The 20,301-nt window shown below is 44.6% G+C and overlaps 1 protein-coding gene across 4 annotated transcripts in view; it reads left to right on the forward strand.

Annotated features, from left to right (window-relative positions):
* RALGPS1 (Ral GEF with PH domain and SH3 binding motif 1) overlaps positions 1-20,301 on the forward strand; it is a 328,055-nt gene that overhangs the window by 48,492 nt on the left and 259,262 nt on the right. For all 4 annotated transcript variants that reach the window (XM_063432901.1, XM_063432903.1, XM_063432904.1 and 1 more), the window contains exon 2: positions 8,133-8,217. The gene's annotated coding sequence lies outside the window, so the exon portion shown is untranslated. The remainder of the gene's footprint in view (positions 1-8,132; positions 8,218-20,301) is intronic.

Consider the following 20,301-nt stretch of genomic DNA (forward strand, 5'->3'; position numbering starts at 1 on the left):
GTTAACGGTCTTTGCTTTAAGACATTGAATGTGCAATTGCTTTGGGATTTTCTTGAAAGATAACTGGCGCTCACAACGCCTAGATAATTAGAAGTATTCAGTTTCTGGGATGATGTGTAATGTGAGGTTATTTCTGAGTTTATGGAAAAGTGTGAATTGTTGGGAATTCTCATTGGATTTTATGTTTTTGGCAACAAGAACCATGTTTGAAACGTTCTCCAAGCTGTGTTTTACCTAAAATTTCAGATTCACTTTGGGTATTTGTTGGGTATTACACATTTTATTCCATACAGCTTAGCTGAAAAATGCAGCTCGTTTTCTAGTTTGTGTAGTTTCACCTAACGTTTTCGGCTCACTTATCTATTCTCTGTATTTCTTGCTTTTGGTGTTTCCTTGGGCCCTAATTAGGTGCAGCAAGCAGCACACTTTGTTTATTTTGAGTTCAATTTGTTTCCAAGGTTTTGGCATTCCGATAACTGACAGATATAGCTGATGGCTGTGTGTGTTTGTCATATACAACTATTTAACTTCTTCAAAGTTACATAGAAACATAGAATGTGTAGGCAGATAAGAACCATTCGGCCCATCCAACCTGCCCAATTTTATAAATACCTTATTTATCGGCGTATAACACGCACTTTTTCTCCCTGAAAATAGGGGGAAAATAATGGGTGCGTGTTATACGCCGATATCCCATAATTACTTACCTGTCTTGAAGCTTGGGCCGGCTTCACAGCGCGCACCGCGGTACTGGAACTTAAATGTCAGGTTCCGGTTTCCGGCGGGACTGAAAGGAAGTGTGCACACTATTGTGCACACTTCCTTTCAGTCCCGCCGGAAACCGGAACCTGACATTTAAGTTCCAGTACCGCGGTGCGCGCTGTGAAGCCGGCCCAAGCTTCAAGACAGGTAAGTAATTATGGGACAAGAGGGAAAGTGCACTAGGGGACACTATGGGGAGGGGGGGGGGAAGAATACTATGGAAAGGGGGGGGGACACTATGGGATGAGGGGGGGAACACTATGAGAGGGGGGGGGGAAGAATACTATGGAAAGGGGGGGAGAATATTATGGGAGGGGCTGGAGAATACTATGGAAAGGGGGGGGAACACTATGGGATGAGGGGGGGATACTATGGAAAGGGGGGGACACTATGGGAGGGGGTGGAGAATACTATGGGAGGGGGGGAAGAATACTATGGAAAGGGGGGGAACACTATGGGAGGGGGGGAGAATACTATGGGAGGGGGGGAGAATACTATGGGAGGGGGAGGAGAATACTATGGGAGGGGGAGGAGAATATTATGGGAGGGGGAGGAGAATATTATGGGAGGGGGAGGAGAATATTATGGGAGGGGGAGGAGAATACTATGGGAGGGGGAGGAGAATATTATGGGAGGGGGAGGAGAATACTATGGGAGGGGGAGGAGAATACTATGGGAGGGGGTGGAGAATACTATGGAAAGGGGGGGGACACTATGGGATGAGGGGGGGAATACTATGGAAAGGGGGGGACACTATGGGAGGGGGTGGAGAATACTATGGGAGGGGGTGGAGAATACTATGGAAAGGGGGGGGACACTATGGGATGAGGGGGGGAATACTATGGAAAGGGGGGGACACTATGGGAGGGGGTGGAGAATACTATGGGAGGGGGTGGAGAATACTATGGGAGGGGGTGGAGAATACTATGGGAGGGGGTGGAGAATACTATGGGAGGGGGAGGAGAATACTATGGGAGGGGGAGGAGAATACTATGGGAGGGGGAGGAGAATACTATGGGAGGGGGAGGAGAATACTATGGGAGGGGGAGGAGAATACTATGGGAGGGGGAGGAGAATACTATGGGAGGGGGAGGAGAATACTATGGGAGGGGGAGGAGAATACTATGGGAGGGGGTGGAGAATACTATGGAAAGGGGGGGAACACTATGGGATGAGGGGGGGAATACTATGGAAAGGGGGGGGAAACACTATGGGGGGAGGAATACTATGGGAGGGGGAGGAGAATACTATGGGAGGGGAAGGAGAATACTATGGGAGGGGGTGGAGAATACTATGGAAAGGGGGGGAACACTATGGGATGAGGGGGGGAATACTATGGAAAGGGGGGGAACACTATGGGGGGAGGAATACTATGGGAGGGGGAGGAGAATTTTATGGGAGGGGGTGGAGAATACTATGGAAAGGGGGGAACACTATGGGATGAGGGGGGGGGGAATACTATGGGAGGGGGGGAAATTTCCTGGAATTTCCTTCTGAAAATGAGGTGCGTGTTATACGCCGATAAATACGGTACTTTCATTAGTCCCTGGCCTTATCTTATAGTTAGGGTAGCCTTATGCCTATCCCACGCATGCTTAAACTCCCTCACTGTGTTAACCTCTACCACTTCAGCTGGAAGGCTGATCCATGCATCCACTACCCTCTCAGTAAAGTAATGCTTCCTGATAATTTTTTTAAACCTTTGCCCCTCTAATTTAAGACTATGTCCTCTAGTTGTGGTAGTTTTTCTTCTTTTAAATATAGTCTCCTCCTTTACTGTGTTGATTCCCTTTATGTATTTAAATGTTTCTATCATATCCCCTCTGTCTTTTCTCCAAGCTTTACATGTTAAGATCCTTTAATCTTTCCTGGTAAGTTTTATCCTGCAATCCATGAACCAGTTAAGTAGCCATTCTCTGTGGTCTCTCTAAAGCAGGGGTCCTCAAACATTTTAAACAGGCGGCCAGTTCACGGTCCCTCAGAAACTGTTGGGGGCCTATGAACGAATTCCTATGCACACTACACACACACACGCATAAGGACATACAGACAGACAGACAGACAGACAGACACATACTGACATACACACACACACACACACAAACACTTACATATATACATACATGCTGAATTACATATTTTTTTTTTAAACTGGCCCGGTCGCGCAATTGCACGGCCGCAGAGCACACCGGGCCCCTGAAGATATAGGGCCCATCGGGTGGCCCTGGTTCGTTGGGCCGGGCCGGATGCAGTCCGCGGGCTGTAGTTTGAGGACCCCTGCTCTAAAGTATCAATATCCTTGTGGAGATACGGTCTCAATACAACCAAGAATTCTGCTAGCATCTCCTGCTGCTCTATTACATTGTCTGCCTACCTTTAAGTCATCTGAAATAATCACCCCTAAATCGTTTTCCTCAGATGTTGATGTTAGTAGGGTATCCAATATTCTATACTCTGCCCTTGGGTTTTTACGTCCAAGATGCATTATCTTGCACTTATCCACATTAAATGTCAGTTGCCACAACTCTGACCATTTTTATAGTTTACCTAAATCATTTGGCAATTTGTGTATAACAGAGCTCCATAGCAATAGTAATGTGTCTTTAAACTACAATAAATGTGTTTGCAAATCAGTCTGTGTAAATAAGATGCATTATTCTTATTATAAATTATTAGTAAGTCCCCTACATTTTCTCATAACAGCCCTGCCCCTGGCCACACCCCTAACCACACCCCAGCCACACCCCTAGTCACACCCCTACAATAAAGTGTCCCTCTCTGTCCATGTGAAATGCCAGGAGGTGTGTAAATTGACCCTTTCCTATACTGTCCACAGGTTTAAGGGACCATGAACAATTTTGCATATAGTGGGTTAAATCTGAATAAATATAATATCTTTAATTTAATAATATATTTTTATTTTCTGCCTGGAGCAAGCCTCACATTGCACCACTTTTCCCAATGCCTGACATTTCTTTAAAATCTCTTTCTGTGGAATATTTATTGCATGGTCTTAAAAATAAGAAACATATTCCAAACATATTTTTGAGCAAAATGCTGACCTTCAACGGATCCCTCTCTCGATGCAAATGGAATATTTTATTGCATTAATATTTGAAAATCTAATAGTTTGAGAGCTGTATAATGTAATAAAAACTTGGAGAGATTTCTCCGAATTTCCTGGGCATATGAATACCGCAGACTAGGATCACTGAGCTTTAGAACGGGTTGTCTCTGGCCATTTAGGCTGAGGGGGGAGGACAGGGGTGGAAAAGAGCCGCCATGCTGTGCGCGCTGGTATCAGATGCACAGAGTTGATATTAACCTTCCTGGAATTCCTGTTCTGACTTGGCCAATGACAACCGAAGACGATGCTGTAAGCGGAGTTACACCTCCAGGCTGCAGCGGAGAGGTTAAAATCGTCACGGCGCTTCATAGCGAAACGCTGCACATTGTGACCTCAGGCCACATTCAGTCAGTGGTTATGGTGCTTGTAATAACCCTTTAAGCTTTCTTTAACCATGTATTGTAGGGGTGGTAATTTGCAAACCCCAGGTTTGGTGATGGTGTTTTGTAAACGCAACACCAAGAAATAACCTGATACCCGTGTACCTGCCGGCGGTCTTACGCCGAGTGACCCAATACATTCTATGAGGGAATTGACATCCCTTATGAAGGAGTTTTCAGAGGTCACAAATTGAATCTGGAAAAAACGGTCGCACTGCCGTTAAACTTGCCTCAGTATGTTGTCGAAGGCTTAAAACAGACTTTTGGTTTCAAAGTCCAGGAATCGTTAAGTTGCCTGGGGATTGAGATCACGCGGGACCCGTCTAAAATAATGGAAATGAACTTTATGCCATTATTAAAAGAAACGGGTAAGAAATTGAGGGAATGGAGAAACACTGAGGTCTCATGGTGGGGGATAATCAACATAGTCAGATTGTATATCCTACCAAAGTGGATTAATTTATTTCGAATGGTACCCTTAGCATGTCCAGATAGCTGGATGCTTTTAGCACAGTCCCTTATTAACGAGTTTGTATAGTCAGGAAAACGCCCTCGCTTAAGCGCCAAACGCTTGGCGGTATAAGTTTAAAAAGGGAGGACTAGGGCTACCCATATTAGAAGACTACCAGAAGGTTTGTAATACAGCACATGCTTTTTTTTTTTTTTTGTCAATCTTTATTTTATTGCGGCATATGAGATGGGATACAGAAGTGAGAGAAGGGGAAATGTACGGTTTGTTCACAGGATGGGGTTAATACATCGTTAGCGCTAGATTAGGTAGATACATTTCCTTGTTTAATAATGCCACTTTTTGTTTTTTAAGTTGATTAACGAAAACATATATAAAGCATTTTAACCCCTTAAGGACCAAACTTCTGGAATAAAAGGGAATCATGACATGTCACACATGTCATGTGTCCTTAAGGGGTTAAAGGCAAGCAAACACCGCCAATGTTAAGTTACTACCAGAATACTGGAGCTATGCTTGGAGCTCTGTATTCAGTGCAGATACAGTGTATATACAATCATGCTATTCACCTAGCCAATAGTGAATATGTTGGAATCATCTGAGTGCTGCGGGTCTATCAACTAGTTAGAAAGCTATTCAGTGCGAAGTAACTTGCTGATACACTATGTAGGTAGTTAACATGCGATTGCAAGATATAGGTAACTAGCAAAATATGCGCAAACATAGCTATGCAGAATAGACATATCTACGGCTTATGAGCATTAATAGTTAAACATACGTCTAAGGCTCTAGCTTAGGTTAGTTAGGTAAAGTCACGGTAAGAGTAAAACAACGATTAACAGTAACTTAATAGTAATCACAAGAAGAGTATGTCTTAGAGTATGCTCATTCGTAGATTGGTGTGTCTCAGGCTGAGCATACATAAGTAAGAACCGGGTAATACTAAACCAGGCTGCAGAAGTCTGTGAAGCAGGCTATAAAGGCCGTCAGTCCGTTTTGGCAGCCCAAGGTGAGAACAGGCTAGATGTGGTTAAATTCCGGGAGGGTGTCACAGATAATCCTGGAGATGTTCTTTGCAGGTGTTGCTGCTCACTGTTGGAGGAGTCAGCGTGTCGATAGACCCGTTTTCAGCCGATACCTCTGCGTGGAGGGAAGGTAACACGCGTCTGCAGTGTCCCCAAGGGCATGGCTAGGAGTGAGTGTTGGGAGGCCGCCCTCCAGCCCCAGGCCGGTGGGAAGGCCAGCACCTGTAGGCCACTGACCCGGGGGCTCTTTGAGGCCGGGTCGATTCCTATATGGACGTCTCGGAGAGCCCGGATGTTCTGCTGCCGCCACCTGCGGCGGTCGGGCCTCCGGCGGTGTGGTTGGTGCCATGGAGTGACTCTCCGCTTGACCTTCGGCCCAGGATGGTTGCCAGGGCGAGTGTCGGTTGCTTCTCTGCACGGTGTGCCTGGATGTGGCCCCCTCCTTCTCTGCGCCTCCCGCCTCTCTGCCCTTTTCGCTGAAGCTGGTTCCATCGGCTTACAGTGTAGTTCCAGGCTGTCCCAGAAGCGCTGGAAAATTATGTCTAGCTGCATTGAATAGTGCTCTACCTGGGTGAGCTGCTTATCAGTAGGCTGTGGTAATGTGAGCTCTGTCCTCGTGGGCCCGTCTGCCATCTTGTACTGGCCGCCGCCAGTAGCGCTTGGTTGGTGAAGTGCTACCATGGGTGGCTACCATGGGTGGCTTTGCTGTGTGCCTCGGGCTGGCGGGGATCGGGATAACCCCCACCGGTCCATAGGGGGGGGGAACGGGGGTTCACGCTTGAGCGTGTCGTAGCTAGTGGACGCCGGGGAGCGGCCGTCTCCCCTGCGCCAGCCACGTGTGTAGGCCGCATATGCTGGTGTAGGGAATCCCCCGGTAGGTGTAGAGAATCCCCCGGTAGGTTCTCGCTCTGTTTGCCTGTTAGGGTCAGGATTTGTCTCTCCTCCGCTTCTCCGAGCAGATTACTGGCGTAGTTAGTCGTTTGATGCGGGAGCCGCACGGAGACACGTCTGCTCGGCTCTGCGGTCAGGCCCCACCCCACAGCACATGCTTTTACCACGCAACTAGATAATATTAAAGATCAAAAAATGGTACAAAATTGAACAAATGTTGACCTAGAAAGAACTACACAAAATGGATTTAAGAACACTTTTTTTGGCAAATAAAGAGCAACTTACTATCTAAAAATAAAGGCTTTTTTATATAATAATGTGGCATCTAAAACAGATAAAGTGAATACTGTAGAGAAATTATTGAAAAAAACCAACAACATTAACAAAGTTAATAGCTGGCTGTATGGAACTGGTTATTAACGATCCTGAACAATATATTAAACCCACTTTAAAGAAATGGGAAAAATTCTTAAATATTCAAATTGCTTATGAAGATTGGGGAAGTTTATGGAATGTGGTCCATAAAAATACTCACTGTCTTAATTGATTGGAATGCCTTTTCAAACTTTTAAATCGTTGGTATCTAGTCCCGAGTAGAATATCTACATTTTCCCCAGGCAAAGAAAATAGATGTTGGAGGTGTGGGGATCAAAAAGGCGACAACCTCCACATATGGTGGGACTGTTTCCCTATCAAACTGTTCTGGAATATTATTGAGAGTAAAATTTCTAAACGAATCCACATCCCCTTCCTTTTTAGTCCAGAACTAACTTTATTACAGCTTAATGTTAAACAAACGTTCGGTATCCATACCCCACTAATAACTTGTATATTACTGGCCGCAAAAATGCTGATTGCCAGATATTGGAATGTATCTATTACCCCAATGTGGATTATGATCAAGAAACAAATTAAATATCAGCTAAAAATGGAAGGGGGTTTGAGGCGAGCCTCTAAAGACATGTTAACCGAGTGGCTAACTCAAATAGAACATGTTTTGGGAGCGCTTCGTCTTTAGAGTTACTCCTCAAGGTACGAAAACAAGGGTGGTTTGTGGTAGTTAAATGTTGGATAAGGTAGGAGCATATATGTTCTCCGCATAGGGTTATTTCCCCAAATCCACTGAAGTAAACAGAAGATAGGGATTGGCCATTGTGTAATGTCATGTATGTCTTATGTTGGTTCATGGTTTGTTTATTTTCGTAGCGTGTTTATTGAAGGAAACTCTCTATGTAAGCTGAATGCTATGAATTGTGTACTGTTTTTAATGTAATGAATGTGTAGTACTTATTACTTATAGTACATTGTACTCTGTTAAGAACTTTGATATGATGGAAGAAAATGAAATAAAAAAAATAAACATAAAATTGTTTTATCATGTTGAGAAAGAAGTTCTGACTCTTTTTAAGCAAACATTAATTTACTTGTATAGTAATATTTACTAATAAACTCAATTTTTTATTTATTTTTCCGAACAGCTGACTAGACAACACCAGTGCCATCCATATGTCCGGGATCTTATATGTGTAACGATTTGTGACTGGTCACCAGGCAGCATCATGGGTGAGTGTTCTTACATTGACGTGGCAAGCTGTATTCAAAGGGACACTGTGTTTTGAAGTGGTTATAGTGCTCTGTCCCTCCAGTGGTAAATCATTTTCCAGCAGTTTAATACTAATTAAGAGTTGCATAGATTGACCCCTAATGGTGGTATGCTATCACAGCTGCCTTTTGCTACTCTGACTACTGCTTGCTTCCTCATTAGCCCAAGCAGCACGGAGGGGATGGGCTGCTTGGGACTCTCGTTTATCGTTCAAACATTAAAAATAGTTTAACATTGAATGGAAGGTGGGCACCGGGGACTTAAGACAATATAACCACTTCAATGAGATAAAGCAAATACCAGAGCCTACAGTTTCCCTTTAAAATTGAAAATGTAACCCTACCGTTTGAAAACCATAATATTTTCAAATATTAAAGTGAAACTATCACTTGAGATCTTTTTATAAAGATAGAAACGGAACACACTGGGCATCACAACAAATTCAACACAATGAAGTCCTTATGGTGTCTAAATGTCCTGAATGCCATCGTACCTTAAAAGGTTTAACTGTATTCGAACAGTTTAACCTTAAAGTGCTGGTCATGACACCTTGTCTCTTGACTCTCTTCCCCTTCCTATAAACCCGGATTCAATGAAGAAGCAATTCCATTGGTCGCCAGTGATCTGCTGAGAGTGTTAGATAACGCTGTCAGCCAATCACAAATCTCCGATTGAGAGAAATGCCTTTGAAACATACACACATTTCTAAATCATTTCTCTCATGGAAAGTAACTAATTGCCAGAGAGCGTCACATAGAAACATAGAATGTGACGGCAGATAAGAACCATTTGGCCCATCTAGTCTGCCCAATTTTCTAAATACTTTCAAATTAGTCCCTGTCCTTACCTTAGGTCTAGGATAGCCTTATGCCTATCCCACGCATGCTTAAACTCCTTCACTGTGTTAACCTGTACCACTTCAGCTGGAAGGCTATTCCATGCGTCCACTACCCTCTCTGTACAGTAATATGTTTGCCCCTCTAATTTAAAGGAACACTTTAGTCACCTAAATTACTTTAGCTAAATAAAGCCGTTTTAGTGTATAGATCATTCCCCTGCAATTTCACTGCTCAATTTACTGTCATTTAGGAGTTAAATCACTTTGTTTCTGTTTATGCAGCCCTAGCCACACCTCCCCTGGCTATGATTGACAGAGCCTGCATGAAAAAAAAAAAAACTGGTTTCACTTTCAAACAGATGTAATTTACCTTAAATAATTGTATCTCAATCTCTAAATTTAACTTTAACTTCTCCAGAACTGCATACAATACTCCAAGTGAGGTCTCACCAGTGTTCTGTACAATGGCATGAGCACTTCCCTCTTTCTACTGCTAATAACTCTCCCAATACAACCAAGCATTCTGCTAGCATTTCCTCCTGCTCTATTACATTGTCTTTCTCCCTTTAAGTCATCTGAAATTACTGCTAAATCCCTTTCCTCAGATGTTGAGGTTAGTATGGTATCAAATATTCTGTACTCTGCCCTTGGGTTTTTACGTCCAAGATGCATTATCTTGCACTTATCCACATTAAATGTCAGTTGCCACAACTCTGACCATTTTTCTAGTTTACCTAAATCATTTGCCATTTGGCTTATCCCTCCTGGAACATCAACCCTGTTACATATCTTAGTATCATCCGCAAAAAGACACACCTTACCATCAAGACCTTCTGCAATATCACTAATAAAAATATTAAAGAGAATGGGTCCAAGTACAGATCCCTGAGGTACCCCACTGGTGACAAGCCCAAGCTTCGAATATACTCCATTGACTACAACCCTCTGTTGCCTGTCACTCAGCCACTGCCTTACCCATTCAACAATATTGGGATCCAAACTTAAAGATTGCAGTTTTGTTGATAAGCCTTCTATGTGCAACAGTGTCAAAAGCCTTACTGAAATCTAGGTAAGCAATGTCTACTGCCCCATCCTGATCTAATTTTTTAGTCACCCAATCAAAAAAAACCAATAAGATTAGTTTGGCATGATCTCCCTGAAGTAAACCCATGTTATCTCTGATATTGAAATCCATGTGTTTTTAGATGTTCAACAATCCTATCCTTTAACATGGTTTCCATCACTTTCCCCACTACTGAAGTAAGGCTTACTGGCCTATAGTTGCCCGGCTCCTCCCTATTACCTTTCTTGTGAATGGGCACAACATTCGCTAACCTCCAATCTTCTGGGACTGCTCCTGTTAACAATGACTGATTAACTAAATCCGTTTTTGGTTTTGCTATTACACCACTAAGCTCTTTTAATAACTTTGGGTGTATTCCATCAGGTCCCATTGACTTATTTGTCTTCACTTTTGACAGTTGAAATGGAACCTCTTCCTCTGTAAACTCACGTGTAATAAATGACTCATTTGTCTTTTTTCTTAACTGAAGTCCCTCTCCTTCATTTGTATCTCTAAATACTGAACAAAAGGCCATGATCAACAGTGTCAAAGGCACCAGAGAGGTCAAGAAGAATTAGCATAGAGTAGTGGCCTTTGGATTTAGCTGCAATTAGATGATTTGTAACTCGAATCAGAGCAGTCTTTGTGGAGTGGAAAGGGGCAGAATCCAGACTGAAGAGGGTCAACTAGAGAGTTGGAATTGAGGGAGCAAGTCAGACGAGTAAAGACAAGTCTTTCCAGAAGCTTTGAGGAAAAAGGGAGAAGGGATATGGGACTATCACAGTCTTTGGCAGAAATCGGTGATTAAATGCCCTGCAAATTAGTTCATTAAATGATGTGTGTTTTTAAAAAGACCCCCAAAATATATGTATTAATGTAAACCTTGACAGAAATGCTTGAAAACACCATGAAAAATAACACTGTAAAAAACATCAGCAGATCACGCAGTGAATAGAACCTACCCTGTCCTAATGTCTTATCTTTTAAAGACACTAGATGGCGCTCTTGTGACAGCATCTTCCAACAGAGGGGGGAAAAAAATAATCGGTGCTTTCTTTATGCAGATAATTCCTCTGAACGATATAAAAAGCATTAAAAGGTGGAACTAAAACTCAGTTTGACTAACAGAAACCTGTACAGTAGGGTATTGAGATCCTTGCCTGCTGGTGTACAATAAGGCATAATGGAGCTTATCAGAACTTCCAATGCCGATTCTCGACAGTGCTTTAGTGAAGTCACCCATTGCCCACTGTGTCCTGAACGTTTCGGCCTGTAGTAATACTTTATCTCCATTGGCCTTGGGGAGAAATGGTACAAAAATCTCCACTATTTTGGTAGTTGGGAATCGGGTCAGTACGGTTGAATATGAATGCCCAATTCTGGGCCCATGTTCTAAAGGTTTTTAATTGTCTAGAAATTAGAGGACGAGCACCTGGTTAAGCGCGCTCTTTGCTGCACGTTACCATTGCTGTCATTTGTCTGCTTTTGATGACTCCTTCATGCGCTCAACTGATTAGCTAGCAGTGCTGCGTGCCATCTCTGTGATATTAGATAATGGAGTATATTTTTGAGTAATAGAGAATTAATAGAAAAATTAGAAACTTGGTGTAAGGGTTTCTGGGAAATGTACTGTTGTACACATCCTATTTGATTGTTTCTCTCTTCCTCTTAGAAAAGAGAGCCAAGGGGGTGGAGCTAAATTTCAAGATATATATATATATTTCTACAATTGGCAACACGCAACCATCCCCCACCCCTCAAAAATGATATAGCACATGAATATCTAGGTGGTCTAAAAGACCCCATTGACCCTCCGAAGGCTTGATGTAATCTTGATTAAGAAAATGATAAACCTATCAGGTAGCATGCCAGCTTGCATCTAACAGAGGACAGGTTAATGCTTTGAAAGAAATCTAGGTCCATTTGTCATTTTGATGGCTTAATCATGTCCTCTCTAGACTGAAGTCTCGCTACATCAAACTCCGTGAATATGTTTCACACAATAAGCTATAAAGGTCTCTTCTTGCTTTGGTGCCGTGTGGAGCTTCTGTCATTAATCAGAATACGATTATGTAGTCTATCTTTCAGCTTAAACAACACGCCTATTTTATAATATCTGTCTGCTGCAAAAAAAGGAGACTATAAAATGGGCCAGGCTGTGATTTGTGACGGTTTACAGTGCCACCCAACTCCCATAAAAGACAGCGAGATTTTGCACTGGCAAATGGAATGAACTGTCTTTTTCACTAATAATAGTTGGCTGTGGGCTTGTTGCATACCTCCCAAGTTGGATGTTGTCATGGCTGCATCCGTTTTCCTTTAACTCCCCTCCCGACATTACTACATTTGATTGTCCCCCTAGCCATCCCCAAATGCCCGTAGGTCTCTCATTTCACATTTGTTTACCTGTTTATTACTTGCACGGAACTAGTTCCTAGGCGTTGCAATCTTAGTGTGGGCAGATAAAGGCCCTGCAGGACACATCATCTGCCCACCCTAGATAGCGCTATGAAATTCCCAAGCATGCCCAGTTGTACTCTTGAGCATTCGCTATTGTCCAAGATTCTGACGAGAATATCGGCTGTTCGTTCATTAGTCAGAAAGACGAATGAACAAATGGAAATTACAAAGAATTAATGAAAGAAGACTGAATTTCAATTTGGTCTTTGTTCGTTTGTTACAAGGAGGGAGCTAATGGTTTGCTAGGTTTAAACATAGAAGCGGCACTTTGTAAAACCCCCATGCTTCCCCTCACTCTATGTGGATCAATATGACTCTCATATTGGCATAAGAGATGAAAATTTCCCTCTCACCCCTACTCACTATGCCATAAGTAGGGGCATGTCTATTAATGAGTGGGGACCATTTTTGTCACCTACGGCTTCCACCTGCCACTAATGGAGAGAAAATAGGTGAAATTCCAAACCGAACATAATGACTGAATTTCAACCGAATGTCTGACAAAATTCGGCTAATTCGGCCGTGCCTTATCTAAATGACAGGACGTTCGTTCACCGTGAATGAAGCAATGAGAGAACACAGAGGAAAGGTGAGTATTGTGTGGAAATATCTTTGACACAGGAAACAAGCTGACTTAATCTCCTCCTTTGGTCAAAGATGGACAAGTGTAGGAAAACATACATAATTCAAACTAGTCCCTACTTTCGTTTAAAGAAAACTTGATCAGAAAGGAAGAAAAGAAGAACAGATTCTGGGAAAGGAAGAGAAGAGGAAGCGATTGGGAAAGGTAAGTTCGTCATGACAGTGCCGCTTTAATTATTCCAGTAATGTGTCTTAGAACGCGGACATACAGACACTGACATTTTCCTACGGCAAACCAGATGGGGCAATCCTAGTTAGTAATGTCTTCTAATTAGGATTATATTTAATTTGAGGCTGTCATACAGTTGCACCCCTGCTCTTTGAGTGTGAGGATGTCAGAGGACAATGAGTGTTTTATTTCAACAGCTGTAGCTTTCTAATTTAAATATACTCCTGCTTAAAATGGATCCTACGTGGCTACAGTTTCTACAGTTAGATCATTGAAAACAGTATCTTATGTTAAAGCAAAGATCTTTCTGCTTTTAAATTCTTCGCTGTCACAGATTGGTGCTATCGGAAGGCTGAAAGGTTAATTTGCATAAAAAGCCTTCGTATTGTTCTCACAACACGTTAACCCCTTAACGACACATAACGGAAATATCCCATCATGATTCCTTTTTATTCCAGAAGTTGTGTCCTTAAGGGGTTAAAGCTTTATGTATCAAAAGAAAATAATGAACGGATTTTTGTTTTTCATTAAATCAGTCGAATAGTTTTGTGGATCCATTTTCTCCGTGTCCATCTCGTCACTCCAGTCCGTCATTCCTTCTCTCTGTCTCTGTTTCATTGTCTTGTTATTGCCTTGCTTGGTAGCCTGTTTGTTTTCGTAACCCTGGTTCTATAGCAGTAACTGCAATCTCTGATTAGCTTGGCCCTGTTACAACACTAATTGGGCAATTTGCTTTTGGCTGGTTGGGAACCCTGTCTGTTCGCCTGCTTTCCAATCATAAGAAATGATCTTCTCAGTCAAGCAGTCTCTGCTGAATATTTCTGGAGGTGTGCTTTTTAGAATGTTGAGTAACTTGCAAATTGCAATTTTTTTATATTTTTATTTTAACAATGATACAGTATTGAGTCTCATGTTAATACCACCATAATAGAATCTGTGCTGCAGTGATATATTATTTGGTAATCCAACTGCTGGAGAATACGGTTTACGTTCTGCTCAGACAGCTGGCTGAGACTGATGGGACTGCCATGTCCACATAGTCACAGGTTTGCAGACACCATGTATCCATAACTAGGTACACCATACAGAGGAGAACACTGCCATCCCCTTTCTTTTCCCCAGAACAGCCTGAATGGTTTGTGGCGTGTACTCGATAAGGCCCTGGAAGCTTTCTTTAGAAATTCTTGGCCACATTGATCTGATATGGTCTCCTGCTGCCCACATTGACCTGATATGGTCTCCTGCAGCCCACATTGATCTGATATGGTCTCCTGCAGCCCACATTGATCTGATATGGTCTCCTGCAGCCCACATTGATCTGATATGGTCTCCTGCAGCCCACATTGATCTGATATGATCTCCTGCAGCCCACATTGATCTGATATGATCTCCTGCAGCCCACATTGATCTGATATGGTCTCCTGCAGCCCACATTGATCTGATATGGTCTCCTGCAGCCCACACTGATCTGATATGGTCTCCTGCAGCCCACACTGATCTGATATGGTCTCCTGCTGCCCACATTGATCTGACATGGTCTACTGCTGCCCACAATGATCTCATATGGTCTCCTGCAGCCCACATTGAGCTGATATGGTCTCCTGCAGCCCACACTGATCTGACATGGTCTACTGCTGCCCACAATGATCTGACATGGTCTACTGCTGCCCACAATGATCTCATATGGTCTCCTGCAGCCCACATTGAGCTGATATGGTCTCCTGCAGCCCACACTGATCTGATATGGTCTCCTGCAGCCCACATTGATCTGATATGGTCTCCTGCTGCCCACGTTGATCTGATATGGTCTCCTGCTGCCCACTTTGATCTGATATGGTCTCCTGCTGCCCACGTTGATCTGATATGGTCTCCTGCTGCCCACTTTGATCTGATATGGTCTCCTGCTGCCCACGTTGATCTCATATGGTCTCCTGCAGCCCACATTGAGCTGACATGGTCTCCTGCAGGCCACACTGATCTGATATGGTCTCCTGCAGCCCACACTGATCTGATATGGTCTCCTGCAGCCCACACTGATCTGATATGGTCTCCTGCAGCCCACATTGATCTGATATGGCCTCCTGCAGCCCACATTGATCTGATATGGCCTCCTGCAGCCCACATTGATCTGATATGGTCTCCTGCAGCCCACATTGATCTGATATGGTCTCCTGCAGCCCACATTGATCTCATATGGTCTCCTGCAGCCCACATTGATCTGATATGGCCTCCTGCTGCCCACATTGATCTGATATGACCTCCTGCTGCCCACATTGATCTGATATGGTCTCCTGCAGCCCACATTGATCTGATATGATCTCCTGCAGCCCACATTGATCTGATATGATCTCCTGCAGCCCACATTGATCTGATATGATCTCCTGCAGCCCACATTGATCTGATATGATCTCCTGCAGCCCACATTGATCTGATATGATCTCCTGCAGCCCACATTGATCTGATATGATCTCCTGTAGCCCACATTGATCTGATATGATCTCCTGTAGCCCACATTGATCTGATATGGTCTCCTCCAGCCCACATTGATCTGATATGGTCTCCTGCAGCCCACATTGATCTGATATGGTCTCCTGCAGCCCACATTGATCTGATATGGTCTCCTGCAGCCCACATTGATCTGATATGGTCTCCTGCAGCCCACATTGATCTGATATGGTCTCCTGCAGCCCACATTGATCTGATATGGTCTCCTGCAGCCCACATTGATCTGATATGGTCTCCTGCAGCCCACACTGATCTGATATGGTCTCCTGCAGCCCACACTGATCTGATATGGTCTCCTGCTGCCCACGTTGATCTGATATGGTCTCCTGCTGCCCACGTTGATCTGATATGGTCTCCTGCTGCCCACGTTGATCTGATATGGTCTCCTGCTGCCCACTTTGGTCTGATATGGTCTCCTGCTGCCTATGTTGATCTGATATGGTCTCCTGCTGCCCACATTGATCTGATATGGTCTCCTGCTGCCCACTTTGATCTGATATGGTCTCCTGCAGCCCACGTTGATCTGATATGGTCTCCTGCAGCCCACATTGATCTGATATGGTCTCCTGCTGCCCACATTGATCTGATATGGTCTCCTGCAGCCCACATTGATCTGATATGGTCTCCTGCAGCCCACATTGATCTGATATGGCCTCCTACTGCCCACATTGATCTGATATGGCCTCCTGCAGCCCACATTGATCTGATGTGGCCTCCTGCTGCCCACATTGATCTGATATGACCTCCTGCTGCCCACATTGATCTGATATGGTCTCCTGCAGCCCACATTGATCTGATATGGTCTCCTGCAGCCCACATTGATCTGATATGGTCTCCTGCTGCCCACATTGATCTGATATGGTCTCCTGCTGCCCACATTGATCTGATATGGCCTCCTGCTGCCCACATTGATCTATTATGACCTCCTGCTGCCCACATTGATCTGATATGGTCTCCTGCAGCCCACATTGATCTGATATGGTCTCCTGCAGCCCACATTGATCTGATATGATCTCCTGCAGCCCACATTGATCTGATATGATCTCCTGCAGCCCACATTGATCTGATATGATCTCCTGTAGCCCACATTGATCTGATATATGGTCTCCTGCAGCCCACATTGATCTAATATATGGTCTCCTGCAGCCCACATTGATCTGATATATGGTCTCCTGCTGCCCACTTTGATCTGATATGGTCTCCTGCTGCCCACTTTGATCTGATATGGTCTCCTGCTGCCCACTTTGATCTGATATGGTCTCCTGCAGCCCACGTTGATCTGATATGGTCTCCTGCAGCCCACATTGATCTGATATGGTCTCCTGCTGCCCACATTGATCTGATATGGTCTCCTGCAGCCCACATTGATCTGATATGGTCTCCTGCAGCCCACATTGATCTGATATGGCCTCCTACTGCCCACATTGATCTGATATGGCCTCCTGCAGCCCACATTGATCTGATGTGGCCTCCTGCTGCCCACATTGATCTGATATGACCTCCTGCTGCCCACATTGATCTGATATGGTCTCCTGCAGCCCACATTGATCTGATATGGTCTCCTGCAGCCCACATTGATCTGATATGGTCTCCTGCTGCCAACATTGATCTGATATGGTCTCCTGCTGCCCACATTGATCTGATATGGCCTCCTGCTGCCCACATTGATCTATTATGACCTCCTGCTGCCCACATTGATCTGATATGGTCTCCTGCAGCCCACATTGATCTGATATGGTCTCCTGCAGCCCACATTGATCTGATATGATCTCCTGCAGCCCACATTGATCTGATATGATCTCCTGTAGCCCACATTGATCTGATATATGGTCTCCTGCAGCCCACATTGATCTAATATATGGTCTCCTGCAGCCCACATTGATCTGATATGGTCTCCTGCAGCCCACATTGATCTGATATGGTCTCCTGCAGCCCACATTGATCTGATATGATCTCCTGCAGCCCACATTGATCTGATATGGTCTCCTGCAGCCCACATTGATCTGATATGGTCTCCTGCAGCCCACATTGATCTGATATGGTCTCCTGCAGCCCACATTGATCTGATATGGTCTCCTGCAGCCCACATTGATCTGATATGGTCTCCTGCAGCCCACATTGATCTGATATGGTCTCCTGCAGCCCACATTGATCTGATATGGTCTCCTGCAGCCCACATTGATCTGATATGGTCTCCTGCAGCCCACATTGATCTGACATGGTCTCCTGCAGCCCACATTGATCTGATATGGTCTCCTGCTGCCCACATTGATCTGATATGGTCTCCTGCTGCCCACATTGATCTGATATGGTCTCCTGCTGCCCACATTGATCGGATATGGTCTCCTGCAGCCCACATTGATCGGATATGATCTCCTGCAGCCCACATTGATCGGATATGATCTCCTGCAGCCCACATTGATCGGATATGATCTCCTGCAGCCCACATTGATGTGATATGGTCTCCTGCTGCCCACATTGATCTGATATGGTCTCCTGCAGCCCACATTGATCTGATATGGTCTCCTGCAGCCCATCCACTTTAAGGGTTCGCTGTGTTGTGTATTCTGTATAGCACTGTTGCAATGTGTGAATATTTCAATTACATACCTGCCAATCTTCCCTGCCCACCATACAGGACAGCGGTCTGCTGGCAGATTTCAAAAAGCGGGACAGGTCCCTCTGGCCTTGCTGGGACAGTAACCCAAAATACGTGACTCTTGGCACCTATGAAGCTACTAATGTTTACTTCATCTTGAACCCATGTCGTCATTCTCCTCTAACCTCTGTCGTTAACAAAATGTTTTTGATCGCAGAATTGTTGCTTACTGGAAGCTTCTTTTTTCTCTCTTCATTCTCTGTGAACTTTAGACTGTTGGGCTTTAAAATCCCAGGAGATCATAAGTTTCTGAGATACAATTTATCCAAATTAATTTGTTGTGACTTGTAAAGCGATCAGACAGCACTGCAGAATTTGTTGGCACTCTGTAAATATTAATATTTGATTAGTATTCAGTAGTGGACACTATTGAATTGTTGGTACCATTTAGAACAGGCATGTCAAACTCAAAGTCTAGCATGGGCCAAATAAACAAGGTTTAAGTTTATGTGGGCCGCAAAAAAAACAAACTTACATTTTCATAGAAACGTAGATTTATTTTGAAAAGTACAGTATAAAAAAAACAATCTACACCCCCCTCTACTAAACCACACTTAATCCCAGTCCCCACTCCCTCTACTAAATCCCAGTCCTCCCCTCTACTAAATCCCAGCACCTCCCTCTAACCAACAAGAGGACTCCACTCACATTGCCGCTGCCAGTATGCGACTCCTGAGACCGGCCTCTGATATACCCTAAATGGAGCCTTCTGCACCCTGTGCCAAAGTGGATCCTCTCGCTACTTTTGGAAACCCTGTGAAGGTGGAGCAGGTCGACGTCATGAGGGAATGTGACGTGGCATTGCGTGCCTCCATGGTCCTCCACTGTCTAGCCACGGCCATCACAATACTGAAAGACACACACACATACTCACAGACAGGGGTGTATTTGCCGCGAGGCAAACAAGGCATTTGCCTTGGGCGGCATTTTCCAGGGGGCGGCAAAAAAAGCCGCCCCCAAACGCCCAGGGCAAATGCCTTGTTAGCCTTGCGGCTAACAGACATCCTGGGCTGGTGGCTGCTGGGCTGGTTGCTGGGCGGGCGGCTGGCGAGGGAGCACTTTCTCTGAGCTGTCTGCTCAGCTCCCTCGCACGCCGCAGAGTGAGGCTGGGAGCCGGAATATGACGTCATATTCCGGCTCCGCCTCCCAGCCTCACTCTGCGGCGCGCGAGGGAGCTGAGCAGACAGCTCAGAGAAAGTGCTCCCTCGCCAGCCGCCCGCCCAGCAACCAGCCCAGCAGCCCGACCGGCAGCCCCACTAGACCCCAGGGAGAGGGAGAACCCCCCCAGCATTCCCAAAGGTAAGGAGGCTGGGGGGGGTAAATAAAAAAAAAAATGAGTTAATGTGAGTGAGTGTGTCTGTTAGTGTGTGTGTGTCTGTTAGTGTGTGTGTGTGTCTGTTAGTGTGTGTGAGTGTGTCTGACTGTGTGTGTCTGTTAGTGTGTGTGAGTGTGTCTGTTAGTGTGTGTGAGTGTGTCTGTTAGTGTGTGTGAGTGTGTCTGTTAGTGAGTTTGAGAGTGTCTGTTAGTGTGTCTGACTGTGTGTGTCTGTTAGTGTGTGTGAGTGTGTCTGTTAGTGTGCGTCTGTTAGTGAGTGTGAGTGTGTGTTTGTCTGTTAGAGTGTGTGTGTGTCTGACTGTGTGTGTCTGTTAGTGTGTGTATGTCAGTGTGTGTGAGTGTGTCTGTTAGTGAGTGTGTGAGTGTGTCTGTT

Source organism: Pelobates fuscus, chromosome 9 (genome assembly GCF_036172605.1).
Source record: "Pelobates fuscus isolate aPelFus1 chromosome 9, aPelFus1.pri, whole genome shotgun sequence".
NCBI lineage: Eukaryota > Metazoa > Chordata > Amphibia > Anura > Pelobatidae > Pelobates > Pelobates fuscus.